This window comes from Saccopteryx bilineata, chromosome 3 (genome assembly GCF_036850765.1).
Source record: "Saccopteryx bilineata isolate mSacBil1 chromosome 3, mSacBil1_pri_phased_curated, whole genome shotgun sequence".
NCBI lineage: Eukaryota > Metazoa > Chordata > Mammalia > Chiroptera > Emballonuridae > Saccopteryx > Saccopteryx bilineata.
This window is the reverse complement of record NC_089492.1, coordinates 204,021,586-204,038,797: the sequence shown is the minus strand read 5'-3', so window position 1 is coordinate 204,038,797 and position 17,212 is coordinate 204,021,586. Positions and strand designations below refer to the sequence as shown.

Below are 17,212 nucleotides of genomic sequence, written 5' to 3'. Positions count from 1 at the left end.
TTGGATTGTAGGTGCACCAGTCTGCATCAGCAACAGCACTTATGATCTGCTGGCAAGCACACATAGCAATGATCAAAGTCAATTTAAAACACATATCATGTAAGACTTGATTTCATGACACCACGAAATGACAGGCAGTGAAGTATTAATTGCTATAGGCTAGTAAGGAAAGGCAGAGGCAAACTTGGTCCCTAATCAATACAGTCACACCAAGCAAAGGTCAAATGACAGTAAGGCATTCATAATATTATCTTCATAATGGCATGAAGGTATTACAGAAAGAGGTTTTATTTTAGTGGCTCGAAAATTATAAAAAGGAGGCAATGATAAAAAAAAGTTGTGTTCAAGTTGTTTTCAAAATAATGCAAATGACTCATTTCTACTATCGACTTCCTTAAGCAGTCTGACACTTAGCTGCATGCTAAAACTTTAAAATTTTTCCACATCTTTAAAAACCACAATTAACAAGCATTATGTTCCTGTTTCTGATTATAGCAATAGTTGAATTAGATATATGTTTGATATCGGCTTCAGTAACTCTAGAATGCTAATCCTATCTTTGAATGTTCAAGAAAGGTATTTACAGCATTAGCAAGAAAATTAGAAATCATTAAAATTGCAAGTCAGTGACTGGTAGAACTGTGGTCTGATGGTCCTGTGATAGCAAGCAAGGCCTTCAAGTCCATACGTGCTCCTAATAGCATGTTCACTGCAGACAAGTATTCTTTGCATTATTACTATTATCAAAACCAACAGACTCATATGTATTAAGTATGTATCAGGACCCAGGGCAACTTTATATATTTTTAAAAACCAACATAGGTGATTTAGTTTCAGCAAAAGAGCATTCATTCATCATAGTAAATTTTTTAATTTATTGTGTTGACATGGTTTCAAGTGTCCCACTCAATAAATATAACACCCTCTACACACAACATGCCTCACCCCATACTCCATGCTGTCTGTCTCTTTCTACCCCCAATTCCTCCCCTACTTCGACCCCCTCCCATTCCCTCGGGCTATTGCCACCCTGTTCGCTGTATGGATGAGTTACACGTATACAATTTTGGCAATTCCCTTCACCTTCTTTGATCATCATAGTAATTTTTTAAATTTAAGTTTTTAAATATTGTTTGCATTTGGGATTTTTCAAACATTTTAATGGCTGCAGAAGAACAATAAACATGTGTATACACCTAATTTCATGTTAGTACGTATTTAGTCAAAGCTACTGCAATTTATGTCAACAAAGGGAGTTTGCTGAAAACTCTTAAAGGAAAGAGATGCATGTATGGCTGTTGGATAAGCACTACTCTAAATAAAATATGGGAGTGATCTGCAAGATGTTCATTCATTCAAAAATAGCATTAGAGCTAGACACTGGGTCAGAGAGGGGAACAAGGCAGACATGTCTATGACCTCATGGGCATGGGGGTCTATTAAAAAAGACAAGCAAATCTAACAAGTAAAATATGGGGGAGGTACAAGGAAACAAATAGCAGGAGGACTTCAGGGGTTAAAGAGAGCTTTGTGAACTATATGACACTTCAGACAAAAGGAAGACATAGGAGTTAGGCAGACAAAAGTGAAGCAACAGTGTTGGAGGCATTAGACACACCCTGAAGGTTTGCTGTCATGAAAACAGAAGATTAGAGGAACAGAAAGAATTCTATGGGTTGTAAATAAAATGTGTGTCTTGAGTACAGTGAGAGGAGAGGCAGGGCACTGGGTGAAGGCTGCAGATGGAGGCAGGGACTTCCTCTTACAAGGTCTCAAAGTCTTCTTAAGGAGCCTGGCTTTTAACTCCTTAAAGGAGTTCCTAGGACAATTGAGAAGTCACTAGGGAGTTTTTCTGTAGGCCTCGACATACTGAGATTTGTTCTACAAAAACACCCTAGGCTTCAGTGTGTAGCACTGGAGGACAGAGGCAGGGAGGGCGCTGGAGGCAGCTTCAGCAGAGGGCGCAAGACCCAGGGGTGGGCCCACTGGAGCTGGGTTACTGGAGCAGCACATAGGAGAGCTAGAGAGAGATCAGATAAAATTTAAGAATTTAATTTTAAGACAGAATTGAGGCAACCTGGCAACTCACTGTAGCAGGAGCTAAAGGAGAAGGATATATTATGGAAACTACTGAAGTGGTGACTGGTGGATGGTCTTCCACAAGCTGAAGTATTACAGGCCCTTGTAAGTGAGGACCACCTGCATTCAGAGACTGCACTGGACAGCTGTTTGAAACAGCATTTTTGTTTTACTTGCAATTTCATACCTCTGCATCTATTATGAAGATTTTTTAAAACCTGACAAAAGCCTGACCAGGCGGTGGCACAGTGGATGGAGCATCGGACTGGGATGCTGAGGACCCAGGTTCAAGACCCCAAGGTCACCAGCTTGAGCGCGGGCTCATCTGGTTTGAGCAAAAAACTCACCAGCTTGGACCCAGGATCGCTGGCTCGAGCAAGGGGTTACTTGGTCTGCTGAAGGCCTGAGGTCAGGGCACATATGAAAAAGCAGTCAATGAACAACTAAGGTGTCGCAATGAAAAACTGATGATTGATGCTTCTCGTCTCTCTCCGTTCCTGTCTGTCCCTATCTATCCCTCTCTGACTCTCTCTGTCCCTGTAAAAAAAAAAAAAAAAAAAAAAAAAAAACCTGACAAAAATACTCCTGACTTGCATAATATCACTCACATCCAGAGGCAGCAATATTCAAAAGAAGTCTGTGTTCTTTTTGGAAAGTCTTGATTCCAAGACAAAAATCAGAGAACAATTTTTTTTTTTTTTGGGTCAAGACCCAAGAGTAACCAGCCTCCCTGACATATCTTTTGATCCTTATTATTGACAAGGTGCTTCAATGCAAACCCAAGACCTACTAAAGACCTTTTCTGACGGGACAATGGGCAACAGCTCCACAGAGGCACTCAGGTTTAAGACCCTGCAGCTCTACATGTTACAGCTCAGAAACAAGGATTTAACCCTTTGAGTGGTACGAACATTCATGCAGGTCCTCGTGCCTTCTGACCATCCAGCCTACGATTGTACAAAAATTTTTATTTTAAAAATGTGTAAGGCAACATTAAAAAAGGCAATTGTATGTTCTTCTTGTTTCCATAAATTGGTTATCAAACAAACATGATTTTAAGTTAATAAAACTATAACTGGAACTAATTTCATTTTTTGAAAAAAAACAAAAAACACCCTAACTCCTGGGGATCAGTGAGCATGAAAAAAACTCACTACCTAAAGGGTTAAATATAAAAAAAAATGGGAACTCAAGTTCAAGTGGACCGATGCACCTGGCAGGATTTAACTCAGCATTAAACCTCTCCACGTAAATTTACAATTTTTGAAGAACAACTCTGGAAAAAGGTTCTCACGACCTCACACCCTCATGAACATTTTTAATATTTCAAAAATGCTTAAAAACCAAAACAAAGCAATTTAAAATTTTCCAAGGGTCAGGAGCAACTGGAATTAGCTTAAAAATGCATTGTACATGAAAGACACCAAAGCTTTATTCACGGCATCTTCTTCACACCAAAGCACAAGAAACAGAGGAAGAGCTAAGCCACTGCAGACCACAGAAAACACACGGAGTTCATGTCTGACCTAGCCTACAACAGAAATCACATGGATTCATGTCTGACCTAGCCTACAACAGAAATCACATGGATTCATGTCTGACCTAGCCTACAACAGAAATCACATGGATTCATGTCTGACCTAGCCTACAACAGAAATCACATGGATTCATGTCTGGCCTAGCCTACAACAGAAATCACATGGATTCATGTCTGACCTAGCCTACAACAGAAATCACATGGATTCATGTCTGACCTAGCCTACAACAGAAATCACATGGATTCATGTCTGGCCTAGCCTACAACAGAAAACACATGGATTCATGTCTGACCTAGCCTACAACAGAAATCACATGGATTCATGTCTGACCTAGCCTACAACAGAAATCACATGGATTCATGTCTGACCTAGCCTACAACAGAAATCACATGGATTCATGTCTGGCCTAGCCTACAACAGAAATCACATGGATTCATGTCTGACCTAGCCTACAACAGAAATCACATGGATTCATGTCTGACCTAGCCTACAACAGAAATCACATGGATTCATGTCTGACCTAGCCTACAACAGAAATCACATGGATTCATGTCTGACCTAGCCTACAACAGAAAACACATGGATTCATGTCTGACCTAGCCTACAACAGAAATCACATGGATTCATGTCTGACCTAGCCTACAACAGAAATCACATGGATTCATGTCTGACCTAGCCTACAACAGAAAACACATGGATTCATGTCTGACCTAGCCTACAACAGAAATCACATGGATTCATGTCTGACCTAGCCTACAACAGAAATCACATGGATTCATGTCTGACCTAGCCTACAACAGAAATCACATGGATTCATGTCTGACCTAGCCTACAACAGAAAAACTTCAAATAAACAGACTTATTTTCAGTGGGCTCCCTGAAAGCAAGAAGTAAAAAAAAATAAAAATAAAAAAATTCATAACCATTTTAAATACCTTGAAAGTAAGAGATGGTAGAATTTTATCAATATTCCAGGTTACTAGAATTACTACAGAGGCAAAGGGAAGCAGAGGCCCCCAGAGCCGGCCTCCCTGACTTTGTCCACACAGCTCAGCCTATTACCCACTCACAGAGCAGCATGATCTTCATTCTGTGTCTGCCTCTGCCTCTTCCTCCAGGGGCCACAGACAGTACTATTTACGTGGGTCATCATTATTTTATTGAATCAACGTGTTACACTTACTGTATGTGCTAGGCATTGTTCCTAATGCCTCACAAACAAGAACCATTTAATCCTCATAACAACTGTATGAAGCAGCAACTATGATTATTCCTGCTCTACATATGGGGGCTCTAAAATTTACCCAGAGTCAAACAGCTAGTAAGTGATACAGCAAAGATCTGAACCCACTCCATCTTTTGACTATGTAACTATAAATATAATGGTTATTTTAATTTTCTCCTTTTTCCCCTCTATTTTATATTTTCTTTTAAAGTGAATTTATTACTTTTATAACAGCAAAAGTCTAAAAGATCATTTTCCCTTTGAAAAAGGAAACCAAAAATAAATAAATAAGACCTTGAATACCTATCGTATAAAATTATAGGATAAACACCTCACCTGCTGGAAGCCAAGCAACTAGGCCAGAGAATCTACTTTGAATCATTTGCTCCACAACCTATAATTCTAAACCCTGTTTTCCATTACACAGGCAGTAGTAAAGAGAGCAGAAATTATAAATAAGGGCAGTGTGTATAACCTGGAGTAAGTTGTTTAAGCCCTGTAAGCCTCAGTTTCCTGATCTGACAAATGGGTATAATTATATCTGTCTCACATAAACCACTTAAAAACATAAAAGTACTGGGCACAAAGAAAGAGGTAAAAAAAACAGTTAAACATAGGAGAACTATATTGTCCAAATACTTGCCTGTTGAGATCATTCCTGGGTCAGAGTAATCAAATAAGGCAAAGACTGCCTAAAACCATCAAACATGGACAAAAGAAAGAATCTGAGTGAGAACACAAAGTTTTTCATCTATGCCCTGGTAATAAACAATTAGGGCTAACAGGGTAGAGACCAATGTTGAGGCACAAGAAATGCCTCCCAGGACCCGAGGCTGGAGTCATGATGCTGTGTTGAACGTAAGGAAGTAACTCTAATGCTAGGGGCCATGTCTCCCCGGTGTGCTTTTTAAATAAGAGTTACATTTCAAGGAGCAAGTTACTTCAACTCTCTGATTCTCTCTCCATTTCATTATTTATAAAGAAATTCATTAAGTTGAGTGGCCCCAAAGATTCCTTACAACTCCAACAATCTGGATTTCTTTAACGGCATAACCAGATCTCTTCACATCATAAAGTACGTGTGAATGAGATTCCTCCACATTTTTAAGTGATGTCATTCTGTCAAGCAAGTGGGTCTTCAAATAGCGTGTAGAGAAGAAATTACTGATGTTGCGCCTTTAGCACTCACAGCAAGTCCTCAAAGTTATGTTAAATGTGCCTTTAAAAAAATACGCTCCTGGCCTGACCTGTGGTGGCACAGTGGATAAAGCATCGACCTGGAAATGCTTAGGTCACCGGTTTGAAACCCTGGGCTTGCCTGGTCAAGGCACATATGGGAGTTGATGCTTCCAGCTCCTCCCCCTTCTCTCTCTGTCTCTCCACTCTGTCTCTCTCTCTCCTCTCTAAAATAAATAAATTAATAAAAAAAAATTAAAAAAAAAAATACGCTCCTGGCTCTTCTAAAAGTATTCCTCCCTCTCAAATATGACATCTGCAATTAAGAGCCTGGCTCCAAAACAAAAACTTAGAGGAAAAATTAAATGATATCAACAGATTTTTTACATCCATAAACCTTCATATAAGAGGATTTTCTCATATCCAACTCCCATTTAGTGTTTCCATGACCATCAGCTATGAAGCAGAAAGTGCTATAGTAAAAGCTCATATATAGTAAAAGCTAAAGTAGCATTTATTAAGGTCTTCAGGGCGGTCCCTTGTACCAAATCCAAAGGACCAATAGCTGCTCACTGGCTTCCCTAGGTGTCACACACACTGATGGCAGTGTTACCTGAGGAGCTCAGGGTGTCCCTGAGTACCTTGGAAGGCCTTAAGGCACAGGTGGAGAAGGCAACAATAAAAGGAGAGAAAATAGGCCCTGGTCGGTTGGTTCAGCGGTAGAGCGTCGGCCTGGCGTGCGGGGGACCCGGGTTCGATTCCCGGCCAGGGCACGTAGGAGAAGTGCCCATTTGCTTCTCCACCCACCCCCCCTCCTTCCTCTCTGTCTCTCTCTTCCCCTCCTGCAGCTGAAGCTCCATTGGAGCAAAGATGGCCCGGGCGCTGGGGATGGCTCCTTGGCCTCTGCCCCAGGCGCTAGAGTGGCTCTGGTCGCGGCAGAGCTACGCCCTGTAGGGGCAGAGCATCGCCCCCTGGTGGGCAGAGCGTCACCCCTGCTGGGCGTGCCGGGTGGATCCTGGTCGGGAGCATGCGGGAGTCTGTCTGTCTCTCCCCGTTTCCAACTTCAGAAAAAATACAAAAAAAAAAAAAAGAGAAAATAAAGGCTCTAAGAGAATGAAAGCAAGGGCAGGGAAAAAGAAGGAATGAAAGGAAGGGCAGAGTGAAAAGCTGCAGAATCACAGTCAGTTGTAAGAAATAACTACACTGAGTGCTTTACATACATTAAATTCACATGCTAAGTCACACATCATTTTATCCTTATTTAAAAGAGGAACAAAATGAGGGTTAGAGTAGCTTAGTTGCCTGGGATCACACAGCTAGTACATGGCAGAGTTTGTATTTCAATATGAGTTTTTCTAGCACAAAGCTTGTGACTGAATGGTATATAGAGACTTTGTGACCTCAGAGAGCATCTCTGGCCACCTTCCCATAGCAGACTTCTCTCTAAATCCTGGGCCAAGGATGGACAGCCTCTCAAGATAGCGCTGGAGACAGTGCTGGCATTTCAGTCCAGTCTGCATGGCTTTGAAGATTTCCTTCTTTTTTTAAAGATTTTATTTATTGCCTAACCAGGTGGTGGCACGGTGGATAGAGTGTCAGCCTGGGTTGCTGAGGACCCAAGTTTGAAACCCCAAGGTCGCAGGATTGAGCACAGGCTCACCAACTTAAGCAGGGGGTCACTGGCTTTAGCGTGGGATCATAAACTCAATGACCCCATGGTCTCTGGCTTGAAGCCCAAGGTCGCTGGCTTAAGCAAGGGGTTACTGGCTCGGCTGGAACACACCCCCCCCCGCCCCCCCATCAAGGCACATGTGAGAAATCAATGAACAACTCAGGTGCCACAACTATGAGTTGATGCTTCTCATCTCTCTCCCTTCTTGTCTGAGACTCTCTCTCTCTAAAAAACCAAAATAACAAAAACTAATTTTATTTATTGATTTGAGAGAGAGGACAGGGGGAGAGAGAGAGAAAGTGGGGAAAGAATAGGAAGCATCAACTCATTGTTGCTTCTAATATGGGTCCTGACCGGGCAAGCCCAGGGTTTCGAACTGGCAACCTCAGCATTCCAGATCAATGCTTTATCCATTGCACCACCTAAGGTCAGGCAAAGATTTCTCATTTTAAGCCAAAGTCTGTCATCCTGCAATTCCCACTTGCCTTTAAGGAGATAATCACATCTGCAAAAATGAGGTTTCTTGCCAAAGTCCCTATCAATAACTAAAAGGAAAAATGGAAAATGTTAGAAAAATTTCAAGGAAAATCTATATATGGAGTTTTTGTTTTGTTAAAGATTTTATTTTTTCATTTTGGAGAATACAGAAAAAGAGAGATAGATGAGAGAGAGAGAGAGAGAGAGAGAGAGAGAGAGAGAAGGGAGGAGGAGCAGGAAGCATCAACTCCCATATGTGCCTTGACCAGGCAAGCCCGGGGTCCCGAATTGGTGACCTCAGTGTTCCAGGTTGACGCTTTATCCACTGCACCACCACAGGTCAGGATATATAGGTTTGTTTGGGTTTTTTTTTTTAAGAAAAGAGGACATGTAAGATAAAAGCTTTGTAATGCAAAGCTTTACTACAGAGAAGGTTAAGGTGGGCCTGCCTTTTGGTTAGTTATTTCATAGAAGTTGATGCATACCTATTTCTATAAATAAATAAATAAATCAGAGTTGCTTTAAATTTTAGCACAAAAGATTTACTTTAAAATATCACTGCAGAGGTTTTTATTTCTCCCAGAAAAGCTTAAGCTGTATATTTCCTTTATCTTGAAATGGTTCAGATAAAAGTCTCCCGTAAGTAGATTTGTTAGCTTTCTTTTCCAGCACTGGTGAAAGTTTACTTAGGAATGAAAAGCTCATCAAATGTGTGACCTTCAACTTAAACTAACTAGTTAGCTTTTGGGTTCCATTCATAAAGTGGGAATACTACTTGGTGAATCATATTTTAACACTATTGTAAATATTGTGGCTTTTTAGCTTTACTTATTACTGCCCCTAAAATACACAATTTACTTATCTAGAATTAATCAATAAAAGGCAGAAAAATTTACTCTAGCAACTATATAAAATTTCACATATTTTATACATTACTTGTATTTATAAAATGTACATTAATTTGCAACTGCATAATTATTTAATGTTCAGTATTTTTACAGGGTTCTGCCCAACTCATTTGCAGTTTTAAAATTTTCACTTCACTGTTTAGAATCAACCTTCTGAAAATACAAAACGGGACTGAGCCTCTCTATGTTAGTGCACCGCTCTAATATCCAGCTCTCATACTGAACTGATCACAAGCTCATTACTTCCTTCAAAGAGTAAATTATTCCAGAAACACATAGAGGAATAATCACGAAATAAATAAGATAAAAAGGCAGATGGAAATTAGTAGCTACTGACCTTTTCCTAAGAGTAGTTATTAAAGCATTATGGTTTACATTTACAAAAGCAAAGATAAGCTATTATACTATCATTTATTTTGGGGTGAAAAATCTCAGGTTTGTAGATAATCCTCTTTCTCTGTATTTAAAATAATGAGAGGATTATTTCTTTCCTCCATTTACAGTTCTTATCCTCAAACCATTTCTCACTTAAGTAATTTTCACAGCTGTACCTGAGGAGCAAAAAGGCAGACAGAATGCTGTAATGTGGACTTGTGCAAGTTAACACCAGAGTGAGGGACCAACGGCAGCAACTCAAAAGCGCCAAGGCCAGCACAGGTAGTGCTTAGATAAATGGGCTAACGGCAACCCTCAAATTCTCATCATTTGTTTCTTTGCAGTATTTTCATGCAATGTCTTTAATTCAAAATTTAGTAAAAAAAAAAACATTTTAAGTGTCAAATTACTTATCCTTACTCCCCACACCTTCTGAACACTAATATAATTTATTCTGCAAACACATTCATGAACATTTTAAACTTCTCTTAACTACCCGAGAAACTTGATTTCTGACATTTCTACTTACTGTAAAGTATCAGACATCAAAATATTATAAGGAAAATTTATTAAATTTTATTCATAATTCCTTAAATAGCAACTGTTCATATTTTTGTGTTCCCTTCAAAATCTGTATATACTCCAGAATGTTATTGTTTCACACTTCATATTTTTTTTAATTGTTTTTGTTTATATCAAAATTTTTTATTCTATTAGTTTCAAATAAATATTGCTACTACTTCATTTTTTACCTTAAATGATATTTCCTGGCTTTAATAATAAGATATATTAAAATGAAAACCTATAATTTTTTAACCTGTAAATGAGAAAAAAAGATTTGTTTTAAACTCTTCTATTTTTTTTTCCCTAAAAAGCTCCACTTTTGTTTACTTGAATGAAGCAGGTAAACAGCAGAAGAGTACTGTCCCAATTTTACAGGCTAAAAACTATGGTATTTATAAAATCTATGATGTTCTTAAATACACCTGACAGATGAGTCAGAACAAAACCACTTTTTCAAATCAACATTTAATCTGTTTGCACTGAACCATGCCATTTTCTTAAATCTTAGGTTGAATTTAGTTCATATAAAATCACAAATAAAGTCAGAAGATATATGAAGCAATAAAATATCCCCTCATTTTTGTGAGCAGTATATAATCAACATTAAAAAAACAGTAATGGTACTTTTCTCCAAAATTTCATAAGGGGAACTGAGTTTCCTGAAATCCAGACTATCAGCCTCAATTTAGTTACAATCTCTCCCCTTATTACCACAGACAATACCCCTAACAGCTACCCAAAAAGAGAAGGTTTCACACCAGCAAACCAAAGAACTATACAAGTTTCGTGTGAAAACCTATACTTTAAATTAGTTTTCAAGTGTTCTTAGTCTCCTCATTGTTTCCTGAAAAACTGTTAAAAGGCATAAAGACATTCTATGTAAAGAACTTAATAATGCAGAAAGAGAGGGGCTTGTGAACTCTGAATTAAGCGAAAGCCTAAGTCATTCTGCAGGTTCATTCTCACTGTGCAGACAGAGAAGGCACAGGACAGGAACCCACGACCTTCCCAGGGCAAGGTGAGCAGTGAGCCGATTCCTTTTTCCTACCAGTGGAGTGCTAGTGGTTGTGGGGCAATGTGCTTATCTCAAGCTGAAAACAGAGAGAGGGTATAAACTGTAAAACCATGGGAGAGCCAGTTTGTTTTAACTCTTCCTAACTCTTCAAAAATGGAAAGAAACTTGTTTCTAATTATAAAAGAAATACCTGCTTGCTATTAAAAACATAAACACAGAAAACTTTAAAAAATAAAGTAAAAGCTGTGTATAATCCTAGCACCCAAAGATAAGTACTCTTAATATCATGGTATACAGCTTTCTAATTCTTTTTCTATGCTTGCCACACATAAGTATGTTTTTGCTAAGGTTTTTTTTGTGTGTTTTTTTTGTTTTTTGGGTTTTTTTTTAAGAAAGTGAGATCAATTGTAAACTCTAGGGCAGGGGTCGGGAACCTTTTTGGCTGAGAGAGCCACGAATGCCACATATTTTAAAATGTAATTCCATGAGAGCCATACAACGACCCATGTACCTTACTCATTATCCAATAAAAATTTGGTGATGTCCCGGAGGACAGCTGTGATTGGCTCCAGCTACCCGCAACCATGAACATGAGCGGTAGGAAATGAATGGATTATAATACATGAGAATGTTTTATATTTTTAACATTTTTTTTTATTATTAAAGATTTGTCTGCGAGCCAGATGCAGCCATCAAAAGAGCCACATCTGGCTCACAAGCCATAGGTTCCCGACCCCTGCTCTAGGGTAACCATTAAAATTTTTGTAAAGGAAGTATAACTTGATAGGCTAAAAAAGGAGATAAAATGGAATCATCTAAGATGTTCACATAAACCCACAGAAGGCAGAAATTTCTAAAAAGGGAAAAAGAAAAAGCAAATGTAGCAAACTGAAAACAGTTTCAAACATGGTAGATATTGGCCCAACCATATCAAGAATCACTTTAAATGTGAATCATCTAAAGACACCAATTCAAAGATGTAGGTTGTCAGAGAATATTTTAAAAAAAACACACACACCAAAATATATGCTGTCTACAAGAGACCCACTGTAAATATAAAAAGATACGTTAAAAATAACGGGAGAATCTGAGTTGATAAGCTACTTTGAGATGTTTTTCTACCTTTTCAAGAAAGACAGGTGCAGACTATTGAGATAGTCTGTAACTTTCTCAATGTACATGTAATTTTCCCTACATATAAAGTGTCCAATATTTCAAACTGTTGACCTATTTCATACTATCTGAGGAATATAGAATTGTGTATTACTTGAGCCCACAAATTTAGAGACATATACTTAATACACTTTTCTCCCTATTCTTGCTTGTTTGTATCTCACAAACAAATCTGCCCGCCATACACAGATTACCTTTCTTTAAAGGGACTCTCATTCCTTATTTCTGGAAGCAGAGAAATATTAACAAATGTTCTTAGTCCTACCTGAGAATGTATGTGTATGTAAGTATACATGTATGTATTCAAATAAAATTACTGTAGCAGATTTCTTCTTAAATGTATGTAGTTCAACATTCAACATGAGCTACAAAGTTTTTCTTACTAGCAAAGCTATTAAATAATTTAATAATCTAGCAAGTTCATTTTTAAGTGCCATATAGTTTTCCTCTAGTCTTCCTAAATTTAATGCCCAGGAAGGATATGTTCCATTGCTGCACGTCTAGCACGCCCATCCTAATTACACACATCTTGGAAATGGCTTCTCCTAGACATATTACAGAGTCAACATTTAGGCTCAATTGATTTAATATATACTAAAGGTATATTTCTTAAGTGTACATAATATCCTGGTTCCGTGTGTGTGTCTGTTGTGTGTGCGTTTTAACAGTATCACATTTGATTTTCTGAGGTTAGAAAAAAAATGACTGAAAATTTCCCATTGTGTGATGATGCAGGAATCTTTGATCTCCACTACTGAGTTCACAGTCAGGCTATTAAGTTTATTTTGAGAAAGCAAATCCTTCCTGTTGTTTCTCAGGAAATGGAAGAACACATTTTTAGACTATGTTCTAATTTCACAGTTTAAATGGGTTTAACTTTTTAACTATGTTTCACTTTGAAGATTTCATTATGTGGAGAAATTAAGACCTTTAGAAAGAAACTACTAGACCCTGGCTCAGTGGTGGAGCATCAGCCCCAGCACATGGATGTCCGAGGTTTGATTCCTAGCCAGGGCACACAGGAGAGCACCCATCTGTTTCTCCAGCCTCCCCCCTCCCCCTTCTCTCTACCTCTTCCCCTCCTGCAGTCAAGGCTCCATTGGAGCAGGTTGGCCCGGGCACTGAGGATGGCCCCATGGCCTCATCTCAGGTGCTGGAATGGCTCTGGCTGTAATGGTCCCAGATGGGCAGAGCATCGCCCCCACTAGGGGCATGCCAGGTGGATCCCGGTCGGATGCATGCGGGAGTCTGTCTCTCTGCCTCCCTGCTTCTCTCTTCAGAAAAATACAAACAAACAAAACAAAACAAAAGGAAACTACTGCAGTGAGTGGACAGAAAATAGTATTCTCAGACTTCAGCTAAAAGGGTAAATTTTTTTAAAATATCTCACACAAACTGTTACACCCTGTTTCTTCCTGAGAAGAATTTTCTAAGCATTAAATTGTGTAACAGTTCAATGAGGAAAAGAAGAAATGCACAAATTTCTCTTAAATATGTATCAGGATAAAGATTAGAAGCTTAATTCCTTAATTTTTTTTTTTTAAAAAGAGTGACCTGTCACCTGTCCATGTGGTGGCACAGAGGATAGAGCATCAGCCTGGGATGCTGAGGACCCAGGTTCAAAACCCCAAAGTGGTCAACTTAAGGGCAGGCTCACCAGCTTGGGCATGGGGTCACTGGCTTGAGCATGGGATCACAGATATAACCCCATGGTTACTGGCTTGAAGCCCAAGGTCACTTGACTTGTAGCCCTCTGGTCAAGGCATGTATAAGAAAGCAATCAACGAACTAAGGTGCCACAACTATGAGTTGATGCTTCTCATCTCTCTCTCTTTTTGTCTCTTTCTCTCTCTCTCTCTCACTCTCTCTCTCTCTCACTTGCTTAAAAAAAAGTATCCTGTCAGCTGTTTGGGCTTGTTCAATTATTATAGTAATCTCTGGAGCCACTCACAGGATCTGGATTCACCTTCAGATCTAGCCACACCTTTAGATGTCATTCCTGTTAAGGAGGCAGAAACAGGTAAAATGTCTTTGGAGAGTAAACCTTCAGAATGAAGCACATACCCAACTGAGAAGAATGATGAAATGCTTCAAACTGTTTCTGATTTCTACAAGCAAAGAAAAAACTAAGGTGTAGTGAAGAAGATGGGAAGGAGGAAAAACTGAAGGTAAGATGCATAAATATGCTTAGCCTTCTCCAACTACTGAACTCTCTTCTACTAGGCTACACTTTTAACCAAGAGGGAGAGATAAACCCAGTGAAAATAAAATGCAATAGTATAGGGAAAGAAACAACACAGATGACAAAGGCAAAGACCATCACCTCCACCTCTAGGAATGATCCACTGATGTCTCAGGCAGCCATAGCATCCAGCAAAGCCATGTCTACACCTTGCACAACTCCCACTAAAAACTCCCCATTCCTGTTCTCCCTTTCCCGACCCGCCTCCTCTCTCCCCATGCAGGGGCAGCCTGGTAACAAACACTTGGGCATGGTCAGCTGACAGCTGTCCTGGTTTCATGTTATCAACTCCCCAAAGGCACTGCCATTACTCTTGCTCTCAGTGAACTCCTGAATGATAAATGACAGAACTCTAGCCCCTCTTCTTGTGCCCTCAGTTTTGTCTAATGGTGTACGAGTCTCAAAGAAATTCTGAGCATCACAAGAGACTTGAGAAGACATCAAATGTAACTTCTTCCACTGAAAGATGGGGAAACTGAGGCTCAGAGACATTAGCTGACTTCCCCGAGACCATAATTTGTTAATGGAATAACTAACACTAGAACTCATTTCCCTAAAGCTCAGTTTATTTCTTCTTTTGGCCTACTTACCCATCCTTCCTCCCACATCCTTAAGCTTCCTTAAATCACCATCTTACCATTTCAGGCAAAGCCTGTGTGTTTTATTTTAAAAGGTCATTTATGGTATTACTCTATCAACCAGAAACAAAACAAAACAACCATCAGTACCTAATCCTCACTGACAAAACCCCAACTGGGCCCTCAATGACATATGACCATTACTCATCCTAAATCAGTGAGCTCCTTTTTCCAACTGTTACTAACTTTCAAATGTCTTCTCTATGCCTCCTCACTCTCAGCAGATTTAATCTGCTCCTACTTTACCCAGAAAACACAAGCCATCAAGAATGATGTAAACTTCCTTCGCCTCCACTTGCATGCTACTCTACTATCACACACATCTTTACTGTGTCCTCCCTGTCCAAAAAGAACGAATATTCCTATTTTCTCCCAAGAGAACCCCTTTGAGCACACTTGCACTCCAGGCCTTGGCTCCCTTATCTTTTCTGGAACCTTACTCCATTAGTTATCCTTTCTTCTACCTTTAGTCACTTCAGTATTTTCAACCAAAATACAAGGAAACAAAAGAAAACACAAGAAAAACATCCTGGTGCTCGGTATTACTGTCATTTTTGTTTGTGGATTTCCCTGATCCTCATTGCCTCCCCTCTTCTTTCATCTGCTCAGAATTTGGTCCTCTGGCCATCTCTGGTGGATCAACTACATCCACGGCTACAACCACCAGTTTTAGTCACTTCCCAACACACATCTCCAGTCCTGACTTCTCTCCTGGGGCCTAGGCCTCTCAGCTGAATACCACACGGGTCACCCACCTTTACTTCAAACTGAACCCACTATTCTCTGCCCAAACTTGCTCCTCTTTTACATTTTTCACACTGACTAATGGCACTCCACACAGCGAATCTCCCCAATCAGAGACAACAAGAGTCTATCTTCTTCCTCCTCCCCTCGCACTTACCATCAAATCAGAAATTTCTTCTCCTAAGTAATTCTCAAGTCTGTCCTCTCCTCTTCTTTCTCGCCACCATCACCTTAGTTCCAGTCTTCATTATTTCTACTTGAATTATTTTAATAGCCACTGGATTTCTCCTTGCTTCCTTTTCATATTTTCTTAAGACAGTAACTTGAGCATTAATTTCACCTTTGATGGTTCCACAATCCTCTCAAGAAGAAGTCTCCACTGCCAGAAGTAGTATGTATGGCCCTAGACAAGGCTGGGGCAAGAATCTGCACCAAGAGGCACCACCAGCCTCTTCTCCCTTCTGCTCCATGATCTCTCTGTTCCAGTTATTTAACTCTGTGTTCCTCACACATGGAGCAATTCTGGGCTCTGAACCTGGCTGTTTCTTCTGCCCCTGCCCCTGCCCTGATTCAGCCTGGTAAATAATCCAATCTTATCCCTTCAATATTCAGAACAAAATCCCCTCCTGTGTGAGTTAATTCCTTACTAAGAAGAAAACAAATCACTCCTTCCTTTGTACCCTACTCTGCATTACTATTTATCACATTGTATTGCTGTAAAGTGCCTCACACGCTACAATCTAGTAAATGATTTATGTATCTATCTTCTGAGGTCAGGCACTGTGTCATATACACGTTGTATCTTCAGAACTTAGCACAATGACTGGTACACAGCAGATAGTAGGAAGAGAGATAAGGGAACTAGGATCTAAGCTTAGAGCTCAGCAAATGTCTGCTGAATGGATGAAGTAGCTTGGCTGTCAATTATATCAGAATAATTGATTAAGAGACAAGGATGGTAACACAGGTGGCTCTGACAGCTGAGAGGTGAGCACGGAGGAACCCCAATCAAGTCCTCTCTTGGGTATGTAAGTTCAGTCAGGTCAGTAGCTGGGGCTGTTATACTCAAACTAGGGTGAATACCTAATACATTTTATTCGATGCACAATAGGATTTCAACAGCCCAAGACATTGATCTTATCTAAATACTACAGCTTTTGGACTCTAGAACGTTCTATAGACATCTACATTATAATTTTATCTAACTTTGTGCAAGCTTAGGGAATTTTGTAGTTAGATTACAGCCCTCTCTTACATCCATAGAGCACCTTAAGAACTGCAAACAAAAGAAAAAAAATACAGCCTATCAGCAATATAATTCTGGAACCGATATCTAAGAGTAACATCTTTGGCTTTAGATAAACCATGTCATGCACTATCTATTTT

General features: G+C 39.5%; 1 protein-coding gene across 10 annotated transcripts in view; it reads right to left on the bottom strand.

The window, feature by feature from the left end:
- The window catches only part of LRRC8D (leucine rich repeat containing 8 VRAC subunit D), a 123,275-nt gene that overhangs the window by 70,133 nt on the left and 35,930 nt on the right, over nt 1-17,212 (bottom strand). Inside the window, exon 1 of one of the 10 annotated variants that reach the window (XM_066268620.1) lies at nt 15,984-16,459. The exons of the other annotated variants lie outside the window; for them this stretch is intronic. The gene's annotated coding sequence lies outside the window, so the exon portion shown is untranslated. Of the gene's footprint in view, nt 1-15,983; nt 16,460-17,212 lie in introns of those variants that run through there. 10 annotated transcript variants of the gene reach the window in all.